Below are 17,443 nucleotides of genomic sequence, written 5' to 3'. Positions count from 1 at the left end.
TGTGCTATACAGTAGGACTTTGTTAGTTTATCTATTTTATATATAGTAGTTTGTGTCTGCAAACTCCTAAATTTATCCCTCCCTCCCCTTTCCCCTTTGGTATCTATAAGTTTGTTTTATGTCTGTGAACTTTCTAATCAATTTTTTGGTAAATCTAGAAATGCCCTACAAAAATAAAGTCTATTAAGTCTTTTTAAAAGGGGAAAGACACTAGAAGAATAACTGAATTCACTGCTCAACTTTGCACAGGCAATTTGATCAGAATCCTAAATTATCCATGTCCTTGAGGAGTTAGTTCAGGTTGCACACATGGAACACTGTAGAAATGCCACAAATTCCAGTTCTGTCCTTCCTAGCATCTTCTCTATTCAGCTCTTACTTTTCTCCTCATGATTGCTGCCCTCTCTAGCCGTGGTCTTACTTGCTAGATCCGCCATCCTGGGAAAGGCCATTTAGGCTATGCCTGTCTTTTCTCTAATTAGCGTATTGGTTTCTGCAATCTGTCAGAAATAAAGTTTTGCATCAAATGTAATTTTCTCTTACCTGTGGCATTCTGGCTTTCCTTTAGCCTCAAAAGAACTGAGCACTGAACAGCATCCCTCCCACCTTTCCACGCAGAGACCCTTCACTGTGTGTTCCCGCTGCAATAAGTGGCAACATCTACACCTAAATCAGGGCAGTACACACAGGCCCCTGCTCTGTTTTGGTGCCGTGATGTGCTAAATGGCTGAAGGAAAAACACAGACTCTCTTGAGTCCTGAATTCAGATCCTAGGGATGGTATTTTCAGTTTCTTTAGTGACTGGTCATATTTCACTGAAAACTAGACTTCAAGTTTTGTCATTTTTTAAAAAAATTATTATTTGTATAGAATTTCTCAGATGAGAAGATTTTTGATATTACCAATTTCATGAAGAAATCATGTATACAGAATTGAATATCTAAAGCTAGAAAGGATTCAAGGGATAGTTATTTTCAGAAACCAACTCTCTGGCTATGCTCTTCTCAAGCCATTCATAGTGTTGACTCATCAAAAAACATAGTTTAAATTTGAGCAAGCACATAGTTCACTGAAGTATTCTGAATATGAAGGCAGACTTTAATAGGTATAACACAGCCAACTCCAGTTACATCACTAGTCCAATATTCAATGACCCTTTTTGTTCAGAGTATAAGGCTACTGCTATACCCTTAGATCATTGTCTCTCAGAAGGGATGAATGTTGGAATACACTGAGTGCAGAGTCCCTGCGCTTCTGAGATAAAAGAGGCACTACAAACCAACTAGTCACTTTCCCCCACTCCCTCTCTATAACAGATGTGGACACTCAACAGCAAAGACACTGAGTGTTCAATATGTCACAGCAAGTGATGTCAAAGATAAGCCTAGAAAACAGGTTACCTGAATCGCAGGTACATTCTCCTCTTTCTGTTTTCCTCCCTCTCTTCCTTATCTTTTCATTAAACCTTGTTTCTAAAAAGATGGGGCAGGGCATGCTTTTCCATTAGGTTACACTGTCTTCTGCAGCACCACCTCAGGGTAATCAGACTCCACAGCATTATAACCATCTAGCTAGGGGAAATGCTTAACAGAGAAGCCACTCAGGTGGCTGGGTTCTGGCTGGTGAAGAATCACGTGACAGCCGAACTGCAGCCCCACCTAAATCAGTCTGTGCTCCAGTGGAGTTTACCACTAGCACTAATCTGAGAGCAGATTTTACAGCTTCCCTGCTCCCGGCTAGATAAAGCTCAATCCTCTCTATTTTAAGCCTCAAAGGAGTACAGGTAACATGTGAAGTAAGCATCACCATTTTGAAGTAATGCAAGTTGTACCTCAAGTTCCCTCAGGTTGCCAAGTGAAAAAGGCAATCAATTCTTAACGCTCCGTTGTGAAAACAGTGCACTGTCATTTTGATTACAGTAAATAAACAGTCTGTGGTTGCTTGGAAAGAAACTGGCTAAAGCACAAGTCACCAGCAAGCAGTAGGAGAGACGTGGCTGAGGGCAACTCAGAGGGCTCTCTATTATGGCTGAAGCAAAACTGATGTTACGATAGGAATATGGATCAAGGATTGTTTATTGCTTTCTATTTTCCATGATGCCAATTTACTTCAAAATAGAAAGCTTCCTATAATTCTAGTTATATTCTGATTTAAATGTGGTTTCTGCTCCAGAAACACGTGCATGCATTACACACACACACACACACAAACACACACACAATGCTCACTTTTGTTTCTCAGCCCAAAATCCTAGGAATTAAGAACAAAAACAACAATCTGACCAAGTAAAACAGGAAAATTATCAATCCAGAGAGAGCCTGCCCCTCCCTTCTAGAGCAACTCACAACAAGGGATTGCCCCATTTCTTAATTCACACATTTGTTTATGGGTTTGATCACCTGGTGGAGGGTGAAGGAATAGGGGAAAGGCATACACTAGACAAGCAGTAGCCAATATAAATATAATGAGACACATATGTACTTTAAAAATTTCTAGATGCTAACATAAAAAAGACAAAGAAACAAGTGAAATTAATGTTCCTAATGATTTTCTTTCAAATAAATAAATTTATTTATTTATTTATTTATTTTTGGCTGTGTTGGGTCTTCGTTGCTGCACGCGGGCTTTCTTTTTGTTGCAGCAAGTGGGGGCTACTCTTCATTGCACTGCGCGGGCTTCTCATTGCAGTGGCTTCTCTTGTTGCGGAGCACGGGCTCTAGGCTCGCGGGCTTCAGTAGTTGTGGCTCGTGGGCTCTAGAGCGCAGGCTCAGTACTTGTGGCACATGGGCTTAGTTGCTCCGCGGCATGTGGGATCTTCCCAGATCAGGGCTCGAACCCGTGACCCCTGCATTGGCAGGCGGATTCTTAACCATTGCGCCACTGGGGAAGCCCACTAATGCTTTTTTTTTAAGCCAATATACCCAAAATATTATTTCTGATTTGGCACTAGTGACATTTTTAGTGCTCAATTCTTACATGTGACCAGGGCTACCACATTGGACAGGGTATTTGCAGAATTTGTTTTAGGTAATTATATTCAACAGATATCTAATAATGTCCTGCTTACTGTGGTAGGTAAGCAATAAAATCCTTATCCTCAAGGAATTTAAAATGTAGAAGCAATAAGACACATCCTTAATAAAAGCAGAAGCCAGAATATTATAATTATTATATGAATTTTTAAAGCAATATGTGCATGTTGTTGGAGTTCAGAGGAAGGCAAAATCACTTCTGACTCAGAATTTGGGTATGATGAGCCTTGGAGTATAGGTAGGATTTTTTTTTTTTTAATTGGAGTATAGCTGCTTTACACTGCTGTGTCAGTTTCTGCTGTACAGCAAAGTGAATCAGCCATACGTATACATATATCCCCTCTGTTTTGGATTTCCTTCCTGTTTAAGTCACCATAGAGCACTGAGTAGAGTTCCCTGTGCTATACAGTAGGTTCTCAATAGCTATCTACTTTATACATGGTAGTGTATATATGTCAATCCCAATCTCCCAATTCATCCCACCCCCCCCTTCCCCTTTGGTATCCATACATTTGTTGTCTACGTCTGTGTCTCTATTTCTGCTTTGCAAATAAGATCATCTTTACCATTTTTCTAAATTCCACATATGTGCGTTAATATATGATATTTGTTTTTCTCTTTCTGACTTATTTCACTCTGTATGACAGTCTCTAGGTCCATCCACGTCTCTGCCAATGACACAGTTTCGTTCCTTTTTACAGCTGAGTAATATTCCATTGTATATATGTAACACATCTTCTTTGTCCATTCATCTGTTGATGGACATTTAGGTTGCTTCCATGTCCTGACTATTGCATTGGGTTGGCCAAAAAGTTTGTTCGGATTTTTCCTTAACATCTTATGGAAAAACCCAAATGAACGTTTTGGCCAACCCATAAATAGTGCTGCAATGAACACTGGAGTGCATGTGTCTTTTTGAATTATGGTTTTCTCAGGGTATGTGCCCGGTAGTGGGATTTCTGGGTCATATGGTAGTTCTATTTTTAGTTGTTTAAGGAACCCCCATACTGTTCTCCATAGTGGCTGTATCAATTTACATTCCCACCAACAGTGCAAGAGGGTTCCCTTTTCTCCACACCCTCTCCAGCATTTATTGTTTGTAGATTTTTTCATGATGGCCATTCTGACTGGTATGAGGTGATACCTCATTGTAGTTTTGATTTGCATTTCTCTAATAACTGGTGATGTTGAGCATCTTTTCATGTGTTTGTTGGCCATCTGTATGTCTTCTTTGGAGGTGAATGATATTTCAGGCAGAGGGAATGTTTTTGAAAGCCAGAGGCCAGAGACTGGGGGCTTTCAGGGAATGGCAACTAGATCAGTTTGACTATGGAGGAGCATACATTTAAGATGAAGCTGGAGAAGCAGATTAGTAAAATATTTTTTAGAGAGAGTCTCTGATTATCACTTTTTCTAAAGAAAAAAAGACACTGGATTTGATGGCATGATTTACTAGCCATGTGACCTTGGACATGTTACTTATCCCCTCTGAACTTTATTATTTCCTTACCTACAAAACGAGGACAATAATCACCATTATCTCATAGGGTTATTGTGAAGATAAAATGAGCTAATCAGTGCCTGGTACAGAGCAAGTGCTTAGTCAGTGTCCTCTATTATCACCACTATCACTTCTCTAAGATATTTTGAAATGGGAAATTCTTTGAGTAAAACATTCAGTCCTCAATTTGCTTTGTTTTAAAGAGAGTCTGGTAAACTTAGCTTACTTAGTCAATTATCTTTGAGGTAAACAGGACCTGAATGTATGTATGTTGGTCTAGATTAAATAAGACTACATAATTCAGAAATATTGTGCCTATAGAGAATTTAGCTTTTGTTGTTCTTTTATGTGTTATCATCTTCATGGCTGTATGATACAAAATTGAGTTACTTTATTTACCTAACCAATCCCCTATTAGCAGATATTTCAGTTTTTTCCCAGACTTTGCTATTATACAATATGCTGCCTTAAATAGAATACAAGACTTTCTAAAGAGTACTTGTAGGCTGAACTTCTAAATAGTAAGTAGGCTGAACTTCTAAATAGTAAGTCTAAGTAAAAAGTTTAAATCTTTTTGAGAAACTAAAATTAAATAATTCATTTATTCAGAAAATGTCTGTTGAGCACCCGGTATGTGCTATGTGCACTGTTCTAAGCACTTGGGATTCATTGGTGAACAAAATGGACTAAAAAAGGCAAATATTCCAGCCCCTGTAAGTCTTATGTTCTACCCAGGAGAAACAGAAAATGAACAATAAACATTATAAGTAAGTAAATTCCATAGTACATAATAAGGTGATAAGTGCTTTGGAAACAGTAAAGTGGGATAAGCAGCTGGAGAGGAAGCACAGTAGGTCTCTTTGAAAAGGTAAACTTTTGACCAAGACTCGAAGAAATGAGGAAGTTAGGCCATCTAGAGGAAAGAACACTCATGGGAGAGGGAACAGTATATGTGCATTTGGTAGGTGCAGAGGACAGCCAGAAGCCAATTTGGCTAGGGAGGAGTGAGAAAGGAGGAGAGCACAAGATGAGTTTCAACTAGGTAACTGGAACGCCATATCATAAGGTCTGAGAGGCAATTGTAAGGAGTCTGGCCTTTTCTCTGGGTGGCTCCTATAGGCTCCTGCACAGAGGAATAACTTGATTTGCTTTCTGTTTTTCCCAAATCACTCTGACTGCTGGGTGAAAATAGGTTATGTGGGAACCAGGCTGGAAGCAGGGAGATGGTTAGGAAGCTATTGCAGCCTTCTGTGAAATACTGACAAATCATTTCAAGGTTCCAGGTTCAGAAGAATTACACCACAGGACATTAAACAAATGAACAAATGAGACTGAAGAAGCTATGACTGTCATCGTTGAGAAATCATAAAAATGAGAGCAGTATGACTGTACATATGTTTCTAACTTCAAAACAAACAAACAAAAAAGTACTTCTGGAGTCTACAAGCCAGTCATTGTCAAAATGTGATTCCTGGGCCAGCATCATCAGCATCTTCTGTGCACTTACTAGAAACGCAGAATTTGGGGCTTCACCCATATCTACAGAATCAGCAACTCTGGGGTGGGGCCTGGCAAGCTGTGTTTTAATAAAAGCCCTACAGGTGATTCTGATGCTAAATTTTGAGGACCACTGCTATAAACTCTAATGGTGAAAACTAGATGGCCTGAAAGATCCTTTTCAATTTTGGGATACTGAGCTTCCAAGCTCAGTGTTTAACATTTATTTTCATTGTAAAATTAAGTATAGTCCTTGAGAAAAATGATTTGTTTATAAGAAGCATAGACTCATGATTAAGAACAAATAAATCTTTTAAATCATGTATTTAGAGAAATTTAACTTTTATTATATTCCATCTCTTTATAAAAAAGTGAAGTAAAGTGGTATATTATTTTTTCAAAATCCACATGCACTAGGCAGTTGAAGACAAGGAAAATGGAGAAAGTGTAGATGATAAACCTGTTAAAGATTGTGCATTAATGAAGTTACTGTTTTAGAATGTACATTTAGCTCTGAGCCTCCTGGGCTCAACATTTTTAGAGTAAGGCAGAAATGAACTTAATACAACTCAAAGAAAGAAATCCCAGGTATTAAGTTAACCTAACCTAGACCCCCATTTAGTCTTCTAATGGTCAAATTTGCTCCAGGAGAATCTCTGGAGTACACAGAGAAGTAGATGCATGGTTTTGCTTCCTAGACAAATTTCCAGTTTTTCACTCACAATATCTTGGTGATTTGACCATGTGAAGTTATTTCCTTGATAAGAGTCTCAAGACTTAAAACCAAATGAGCAGCTGGTAGGATAAGGCTATTACAGACATTGAAGAGCCAACCAGCAATCCCATCCAGATGGAAGGCTGCCCTTTCCCCATGGGGAAACGCTGCCAGGGACCTGCTGGCAAAATCTGTGAGCTACTCAGTGAGCGGCTTTGGATTTGCTTCAGCCCTTGCACAAAGTGCTGAGTCCCAGAATTTTACAGCCTAATGCCTGCCAGAAATGGTTTTGATCTGGAAAATTCTGAAGCAGGTACATCACATCAGCATAAAGGAAGATAAAATGGATTGAAAGGAAAGAAAATGGCGTAAGTGGCCAAAAATAACTAAAGGAGAAACTAAAGAGGGAAAATAATGGTTAAAAACAATGCAGCTGGAGTAAGACAAAAATTAAATAAACACTGGACTTTAAAGATATTAAATGATAAATCAATTGTTAGGATAAACTAACACAAAAGGAAATACAAATAAACTTATCTCTACAAAATACCTTTGTTGGCATTAGAATTACAATTATTAATAGTAAAAACAGAAATGAGTTAACAAAAATAAAATTAAAGCAACTTTGTCCAAAGTTCCTCAGCTGGTGACACCTACCCTTTTCAGAGTAAAGCTTCTATTACACTTTGAACAAGCACTTCCTCATTTGTGGTATAAAGAACTTCCCCTTAATTTCCAAACTGCTAAAATTCTATTAAGGTAATTTCAAAGGTAGGCTATCCATTTTGGGGGGATCTCCAGGTCCAATACTTATATTAAATAATCTGAAAGTATAGTTTCTGAATCATCTTATCTCATCACCATCTTAATGGAGTTCACTGAGCTTAACTAATTATAGCCATCAGTAGAAGTCTTATTTGATTAAACCTTGTATGGGTCTTCTGTGAAATTAAATTTAAGACATCTGCTAAGCATGTTACCTAGTGTCCCTTATGATAACAAAACTTCCCTCAGTTTAGTTCTCAGAGACAGTTTCTCTTTTTATACATGGCTTTTAAGATTGTTTTTGGTTTTGTTTCCTAATATAAGATCAAATACATGTGACCCAGTGTGCTTCCACTTTTTCTTACCTACTGGAACAACAGAGCTAAATGCCAGCCTTGATTGTATAAAGTGACCATCTCATATTCATAGTAATCTCTACTGTTTTCCTTCAGGGCAAACTTCTTAACTTGTAATCCATGTGCCACCTCCACCAAGTTCACTTAAGGAGCTAGATTAAAATGTAGTTCCCTGGGCCTTGCCCTAGACCAACTTTTTCAGAATCTCCAGAGGTTGAACCCAGAAATCTGCAACTTTAACAAGTAGTCCAAATGATTCTTATGCTCACTGAAGTTCAGAACTGATTTAGAGTCCTCATTCTCCTCTTAACTCATGTAGTCCAATTTTATCGTACGATTAATCTATAAGCCATGGTCTACTTTGAAAGATGAGTGAGATAGAGATCTTATTAGGACATAATACAACTTACAGTATGAGGCCTAAATTGGAGCATGAGGCCATATGCAGAAATCACTATTTCCCATGTGTACTTGAGACTGAAAAAATCTCTCACATTTGGAGCCCAGGCCACGAGATATATTTTCTCTGATCCGTGAATCAGTGATTTTCATAAGGGAAGGTTAAAGAAAGAGAACTCAAGCTGGCATGCTTTCTCAAACTCCACTCTTCTGTTCCTCCTTAATTTCTTAGTTTCTCTTTGATATTCAGCCCTCCCTACCTCACCCCCCTCCTTGTCCTCAGAGAAAAGACTGCAAATACTTTGGAATATCTAAATTGATATTTTGGTTATTTAATGTCACGCTCATTATATGTCAGGCTGGAGATCAAGGTATTTAAAACCCAGTTATTTATGTGCTGTGAAGGAGAGAAGTAGCATTTATTAAGCTGTGGCTGTAAAGTAGAGGGAACTAACATTTATTTAAGGACTATAAATTTATTTAACAATTTAATGGTTCAAGCTCTGATGCACGGATCTGTCTGATGGGTATTATTAATGTAATAATAGCTATAATACTATTATTACTATTATTGCTACTTCTATTACTACTAAAACCTCCAGCTTTTACAGAAAACCTACTTTATACCAGCTATTGTACAAGTGACTTTACATGCATGTGTGTGTGAGATCCTTTAATTCTAACAACAACTCTCTTTCACTGTGTATTATAATCTCCATTAACAGATGGGAAACTAAAAATTGGATTGGTTAGGTAACACGTTCAATGTCAAACAGCTAGCAAGTGGCAGAGCCAGGTCTGTGTTGTTACCAAGTGAAAGGTAAGAGAGGAGAGGCGGAGGCCAGATCATAAAGGCACCAGCACCCTTTGCTAAAGTGATGATAAGTCACTGAGAACCACTGACAAATTTTAATAAGGGTAAAATGTACGTTTTAGAAAGATCACTCTGATGACAGATTAAAGATTGGTAGCTTAGGAATGAGTTCTCATGTGAAAACAAAGACTGTAAAAGACTGTGTATTAAATAAAAAGGTGACATTTAATGGTTTTTTGTCATAGTAAATTGTAAAAGGAGATTTGTTAGTGAGGATTCAGACCAGTTTGACTCGTAAGCTTTGTATAAGTGAACTGAAATATTTTTAAAAATATCTACTGCTGATTTAAAAATTACATATATTGTCCTTTTAAAAATCCTGGTTTAACTGGGCTTAGCCATTGCTAATGGTTATAGCTGGAAGGAATATGACATCAGATATTATGCCTAGGTTTAACATGCTGGTTTTTTCACCCCTGCTTATCTAAAATTTATTCTTAGAAGCCACTGAATAAAGTTTATTGGTCTTATCTTAGCCAATCAAATGGCGTTTTAGGTGGAGAGGAAAAGGAGCTGAAAAGGAACTGGAAATAATAACCCACAACATCCATGTGGACCACATGCTCCACTGGTCTTCAACCTTTCTGGTATTTGAAGAAAAGAAACAAAGGGGAAGTAAAGAGGGGAGAGGAAGGAAGGAAGTAGGAGGTGAAGAACAGGAAGATGCTCTAGAGCTCCAGCCTGGCTTCAGAAGGGGTGATTGAATCAGGGCTGCCAACGACGGATAGGGAGCCCCATGCCCACCCTAGGATCCTGACAGTGGCTCCAGGCTCCGTCCTTCCTTGAGCACACAAGGGCATGCTTCTCACACGGGTCAAACAACCTGTTTTGTGTCAATCCTGCTTCCTTGATCTAGGACTGTCAGTAAACAAAACACAAAAACCCAGACCTAGAACCAGAGCACTCACATCAATCCAAATGCCAAAGATGCTGGGCTCACTTCACCTGTGTTCTCTTTCTACACAGATCATGGAGCAAGAAAGCTGATGTCAAGCCACATCAGAATTCATCAGGGACGAGATACCTGTCAAGGATTTGTGGTAGAGTGGCTTACTGGAATAAAAACGCAGAATCTCTTGTAAGACTAGTGTAAGAACAAATGAGATAATTCCCAGAAGCGGCCTGGAGCTTTTCCAGAAAAAGGTGTTGTGACTATCTAAGGTACCTAAACTGCTAATGGGTATAAATCTGTGTTTGTGGAAGGTAAACTAAAATCTTTATTAGCTAACAGCGGTAGCAGTTTCAGGATAAAAAGAAGGTAGAAGAGTGATTTCCTGCCTCTTTGCTAGTTTGTTCCTCCAAAGAGAAAAACACTTAGAGACATGGCAGAGATGACCTCAGGGAGTGGAATGATGATAAAGGCTATTGATGTAAGAAAGAGAAACTAACTCAGCTTTTTATTTATTTTTCTTTCAAAAAAGACATTCATCCTGTGTATTACCTAGGATTGTATTTACTTGAATTTTATTATATTTATGTGGTAATTGGTTCCATAGTTCACCTCTGTATAGGATAAAGGACAGCAAAACATGTGGTCAGAAGTTGATTATAAGCTGGCTTCTGGACTGGCCAAGTTTTTGAACCTACTGAGGAGTGTTTATTTATTTGGTGTATCAGCTGCAATTTAACTAAAAAAGCTGTCTAAAATTATCTAAGTCAAGAAGGATGTTTATCGAACATAACAAGCGGTGCAGAGGTTGTTTGGCTCCAAGAGCTGAGTGATCCATCAAGAGCCCAGGGGTAGATCTGTCTCTGTGATCTGCCAGCCGAAGTCTGTCAGCTTTGCCCTCACAATGGTATCCATTCCGGTTGTAAGTGCCTGCAGTAGTGCCATGTATCATACCCTGATGCTAAGGTCCAGGGGACAGAGAATTCTGTCTCCTCCTCAGTCTCTTTCTTTTGAGTGAAGAAATCGTTTACAAACATCCACTTGGCAGACTTCCCCTCATCTTTTATTAGCCAGAATTGGACCAAATGCCTAATCCTTAACCAATGACTGGCAAGGGGCTTGGAGGAGGTGTCAAAGTGGAATGGTCACTGGGGAGATGAACACAAAATCTGCTTCAGTTTGCAAACATACAGTAGAAAAACTCAGGAGCTGATAAACCAATGATGCTGATATATCTATTACAACGTTGGCTTAATTGTTGTTATTAGTTAGCAGTTGTCTCTCTGAGCTTGTAGCTGTCTGATAAAGATAAAGTCACAGGGAACTTCATCTCCTAGAAGATAATTATTATTTCCAAGACAAAAATTGTTCTGAAGACAGAGATGACTTGTGCTTTCACACTCAGCTATTTTTTTCAGAGGCATGACATTAAGTCCAGGTAGAGAAAGGCAAAAATAGTTTTTTTATTGAACAGTTAGTAAATCAATAATTATATTTGTGTAAGGACAATCATGTGTTTAGCTAACAGGAAAGGAACAATGGTAGAGAAAGTCTAGATTTCATTTGTATTTGGCCATGGCATAGTGATATCCATACTACAGTTACTTTCTCAGTAGGTTTGTCCAAACCAATAGTAATACTGAATTCCTTGACATCACACTAAGAACAAGAGGTACATTACACAGAAGAAGAAGCTAGCCTAAGCATTTAATTTCCCTTTAAATAATTCCAAAATGCTTAACATACGTGTAAGCAGGTATCTATTAGATGGTGGTTTTATTAATTCATTCCTGCTTGTTTTGTATTCTACTTTAAAACAAAGGTGAGGACTATATTGCTACATTTCTTAGGCTGCACCACCCCGTTCCCAACACGGGGCTCTATACATAATAACCTCCTAATAAGGTAGCTGACTCATCCTAATTACATTTCTGAAAACATGAACTCAAATTCTTCTCATTTTGCAGGCTTGGGGCCCAGTTTTCCTAAACTATCTGGGTTCAAATCCTGACTCCTTCTTATTACTTTTGTAACTTGGACAAGTTATCTAACCTACCTGCACCTAGGTTTTTTGATCTGTAAAATGGGAATAATAATAATAATAGTACTAATCTCATAAGATTAAAATGACAATTAAATGACTTAGTGTGCATAAATTAAATGACAGAGTATCTGAGACATAGTAATCATTCAACAGAGGTTTATCTATTATTATTATTTAATCCTCAAAGCCACCTGGTTAGGTAGGCACACCAACAAAGTATTATTTCAAAACTCTTTTAAAACATGGAAAATAATATTTTATTCTGCCGTGGCGAGTATCCATTGTTTATTATTACAATGTGCTGAATGCTGTGTGTATGTATGCCTTTGATAAAATATGCTCTTGGTCACACATGCTACCTGAGGATATATAGCAAATACTAGACAATCATTAGCCCTAAACGAAAATTCCTTTGGAAAAAATTAATAACTTTCTTTAGTAGGACAGTAGTTAATTGGTCCACTTTGTCTTCCAGATTATACCCTTCCTGTAATAGTCTCTTGCTGATACCAAGAAAACACAGACAGCATCCTTTCCTTAGTAATGGACCCAGTCTTTCCCTGACAACTCCCTCCCTTGTCATCAAGAACATGAAAATACATTTGGATGGTTTTTTTTCCCCTGATCTCTCAAGTTGCATGACACAGAGCAACTTTCCATCCTTGAAGATGGCAAATTTACAGCCTCTGACATAATTTTCTTTCCATGGGAATAGACCAGAACTAATTGATTTTGTCTGTAACATAATTATAAAAATCCCTACAGAGAGAGAGACTATTGATATTAACAGGCTATAGACCAATACAATTCAACAAACTGTCTTGTGTTCTGGAAAATCAGGCAAGATGAGAATTCACGGGCTAAATGACTAATGGAAAAAATAATTTGTCTTTGCTGCAATAATGCCACAGCATATCCCAAATATTTACTGTGCCACTTTTCTTAGATTCTGATTCATTAACAATTATTAGTTTTGTATTCATTTTATTTGTTGGGTTCATATAGTTTCAGCAGCTTATGTTAGTATCATAGCATACAGATATGTGAGCCTGGAAAACTGAACTGAGGTATACGAATCAATTTTTCTGTAGTTATTTATATACAGCTTAGATCTTTAATATCAAATCACACAATAGTTAAGATTCAAAATAAAAAATGTCAACAACAGTAGGAAAAATCCGTCAACAACAGACTGTGTGAAAAATGTTTTGCCTCAGAGCAACAATTTGTGTTTGTCAATACACACTTCAGTGAAGATTACTTTGCTTCTCTGCGCCTGTTCCTCATTTATTTTAAAGGCAGGAAGTTCGACTAATTGTCAAATCCAATGCATGCCTTTTAATTAGTATCTTGGAAATTCCTCTTTTGGCATCCATATAACTCTTCTAATTTCATTGTCTAATATCCTCTGTGTTCCCTCTCCTTAAAATTGGTAGTCACAAGAGTCCTGCTCCTCATCTTCCATTTTTTTCCTAAATAATGTACTGCACATTCTTCAGTTTCAACTGGTGACTGCTTAATCAACATTTTCCCAGCCCAGGCAGCTTTCTTGAGTCTCAGACCCATATTTTAATTACACATCCAGTTGTCTCACAGGCATCTGAAACTAAATAAAACTCAAGCAGAATTTGTTATTGTGCCCTATAAACCTTCTCCATGTCTCCGTTGGGTTAAATCTGTGGCTTAAACCAGAAATCTGGAAATGAACTTAACCCCATAACTCTTCTTCACCCTATCAAATCATCACAAAATCTTATTGGTCTTCTCTTCCTAATTGTGCTTTGAGTACAGTTCTCAGGCCATGGTTTGTTTTCTCTCTAACTTATTGACTGCCTACCATTTTCCAGGCACCTGCTCACCTTTAGATGCATTTTCTCATTTAAAGGTCACATTAACTCTATGAAGTATGTGCTATCATTGCTATCATTATCTTCACTATGTCGATTGGGAACCTGAAGATTATGAAGGATAAAAAAAAATTATCCAAGGTCACACTGCTAGAATGTAGCAGAGCCAGGACTTGAATGCAGTCCTAATTGCCAAGTCCATGCCCTTAAATAATAAAGCTATAGTCAAATTCCCTTGCCCTCTGCTTTAGCCCACTGGTGTCCATCTGCTTCCTTTTAGGGAAGCTGTTCTCAAAGGGTGTTCTGCAGACAATGTGGTGTTCCTGAGTCCCTTTCAGAGGGGCTCTGAGGTAGAAACTATTTTCTTAACAATACCCAGGTGTCATTTGCCTTTTCTTCGCTGTTCTGACATTTGCATTGACAGTGCTAAAGTCATGGGGTAAAACTGCTAATGCCTGAGTGGGAATCAAGGCAGTGGCATCATACTGAAGGAGGAGTCCTTGTTTTCTCCACCACCAAACACTTTCAGTAAGAAAAAAAATTCCAGTTCACATAAGAACATCTTTGATGAAGCAGTAAATATTAACTTTATTAAATCTTGACCCTAAAGAACACATATTTTTAATATTCTGTATGATGATAGGGAAAGAATACATAAAGCATTTCTTCTGCATACTGAGCACCATGGTTGTCTCAAGGAAAAGCACTTGTGTGATTGTGTCAGGAGCTGAATACGCCACTTTTTTTTTCATGGAACCCCATTTTCACTTGAAAGAAAGAACTGACAAACTATGGTTATTCAGAGTTGGGTATTTGGCAGATATTTTCTCAAAAATGAACAAAGGAAAAACTTGTCATTTCAGGGAAAGCAAATGACAGCATTTGTTGCCAATGTTAAAATTGGAGCTTTCAAGTGGAAATTGGAATTTTGGAAAACTTTTATCTGACACTGGGAGCTTGACAGTCTCCCAATACATTATGACTTTTCTCAAGAGATCAATGGTGATATTAACAAATGTGATGTTTGAATGTTATATAATAAAATTTTTCAAAATTTGGAAAATCTGCATAATAATGTGCTGATATTTTCCAAATGATCCATCATCCATGCATGATGGTACAAAATCCATCCAAAGGGCAAGATCAATCAAAAGTTCACTGATATGGTTTCTGATTCCACACTGAAACTAATTTAAGAAAGTACCATTTGTAGAGTTTTGGTGTTTATCAAAGAATAATATTCCCAATTGTCTGATAAAGAAATCAGAATATTCCCTATTTTCCAGTTACATATATGTGAGAGGATTTTCTTCTTTCTTTAAAAAAATTTTTATTTTATTTTTAAATTTTATTTGTTTTTGGCTGTGTTGGGTCTTCATTGCTGCCCACGGGCTTTCTCTAGTTGCAGCGAGCGGGGGCTACTTTTTGTTGCAGTGCACGGGCTTCTTATTGTGGTGGTCCCCTTGTTGCAGAGCACAGGACCTACAGCGCGAGGGCTTCAGTAGTTGCGGTGCACGGGCTCAGTAGCTGTGGCTCACAGGCTCTAGAGCACAGGCTCAGTAGTTGTAGCACAGGCTCAGTAGTTGTGGCACATGGGCTTAGTTGCTCCGCAGCATGTGGGATCTATCAGGTCCAGGGATCAAACCCGTGTCCCCTGAATTGGCAGGCGGATTCTTTGTGTGTGTGTGTGTGTGTGTGTGTGTGTGTGTGTGTGTGTGTGTTTCTTGAGAAGTTTTATTTCTCATAAAAACAAGCAGTGGGAGTCGATACTCCAGGTAATTTCTAAAATGCCATGAACTTAATTTTATACTCTGCAACTTTTTGCTTTGTATATATGAGCTCTTAAGAATAACTGCATTGGGCTTCCCTGGTGGCGCAATGGTTAAGGAACCGCCTGCCAATGCAGAGGACATGGGTCCGAGCCCTGGTCCGGGAAGATCCTACATGCTGTGAAGCAACTAAACCCGTGCACCACAACTACTGAGCCTGCGCTCTAGAGCCCTCAAGCCACAACTATGGAAGCCCGTGTGTCACAACTACTGAAGCCTGTGCGCCTAGAGCCTGTGCTCCGCAACAAGAGAAGCCACTGCAATGAGAAGCCCTCACACCATAACGAAGAGTAGCCCCCACCTCGCTGCAACTAGAGAAAGCCCGTGCACAGCAATGGAAGACCCAACGCAGCCAATAAACAAACAAGCAAATAAATAAAATCTATTTGAAAAAAAGAATAAAAAATTTTTAAAAAAGAATAACTGCATTTAGCTGAATACAACATAAAAGTAATGGTTTAAAATATCAAATTCTTAATTTCAAGATTGTTCTTGATTTTGAATTCCCATTTTCTAGCAAGAAATATTTAAATAGTTCTCAATCTAAGATTTAAAGAACTTAGAAATGTATCAACTGCAATTATCTGAAACAGAGCTGAACAGCAGAAGAAAAACAAGAACAAAATTACAAAATAACAAAAACCAAAGCAGTGGAAGCCCAGGTTTGGCAGGCGGATTCTTAACCACTGTGCCACCAGGGAAGTTCTGGGAGGATTTTCTTCTTGTACTTCAATCAACAACATATCTGGGCTTCCCTGGTGGTGCAGTGTTTGAGAATCTGCCGGCCAATGCAGGGGACACGGGTTCGAGCCCTGGTCTGGGAAGATCCCACATGCCGCAGAGCAACTGGGCACTACCGAGCCTGCATGTCTGGAGCTTGTGCTCCGCAACGGGAGAGGCCGCAACAGTGAGAGGCCCGTGCACCACGATGAAGAGTGGCCCCCGCTCGCCGCAACTAGAGAAAGCCCTTGCACAGAAACGAAGACCCAACACAGCCAAAAATTAATTAATTAATTAATTAAAAAAAAAAAAAACATATCTCAACAGATGGAACCCCGAAGAGGATGTGAGAATCTAGGTGTATTTCATTAAGCCAGACAGGAAAGAGATTTGCCCAAATGTAAAACAAGTTCATTCTTCTACTCAACTCTTTTCCTTTGGGATAATAAGTTATTTTCATTAAAAATCTGTTTTATATGTAAACATACAAGGACTTGTTATTAAGTTAATTAAAGCATGTTTTTAAATGTTCTATTTTAATTCTTAATACAGTAAATATGGATAGATAAGCCTCCCCTTAAACAAAAGCTCTTTGAGGTCTTCTATAATTTTAGGAGTATTAAGGGATCCTGAAACCAAAATGTGTGAAAACCATTGCTCTCGGATCACTCCCTATCTGTCTGCCTTTCATACGGCCACCATCTTTCCAACCTTCCAAATGATCATGCCACTCCCCACCCACAGCCTACCTTAGTGTGCTGAACGAGGCCTTTGGTGATCTATATCCTGCCTAAATTTCCATTCCTTTCTCTTTCCACTCCCTTTTGGGCAGGTTGGTCTCCATCCATAATGAACCGCTTATAGTTCCTCCCAAACAATCCATGCTCTCTGTTATTTCTGTGTCCATATACATGCTACCTTCCTGCCTACCAAGCAGGTCTCTACTGATATGTCTTCCTACCAACACTCCCCCAA

Source organism: Physeter macrocephalus, chromosome 2 (genome assembly GCF_002837175.3).
Source record: "Physeter macrocephalus isolate SW-GA chromosome 2, ASM283717v5, whole genome shotgun sequence".
In the NCBI taxonomy this organism is placed as follows: domain Eukaryota; kingdom Metazoa; phylum Chordata; class Mammalia; order Artiodactyla; family Physeteridae; genus Physeter; species Physeter macrocephalus.
This window is presented reverse-complemented; position numbering follows the sequence as displayed.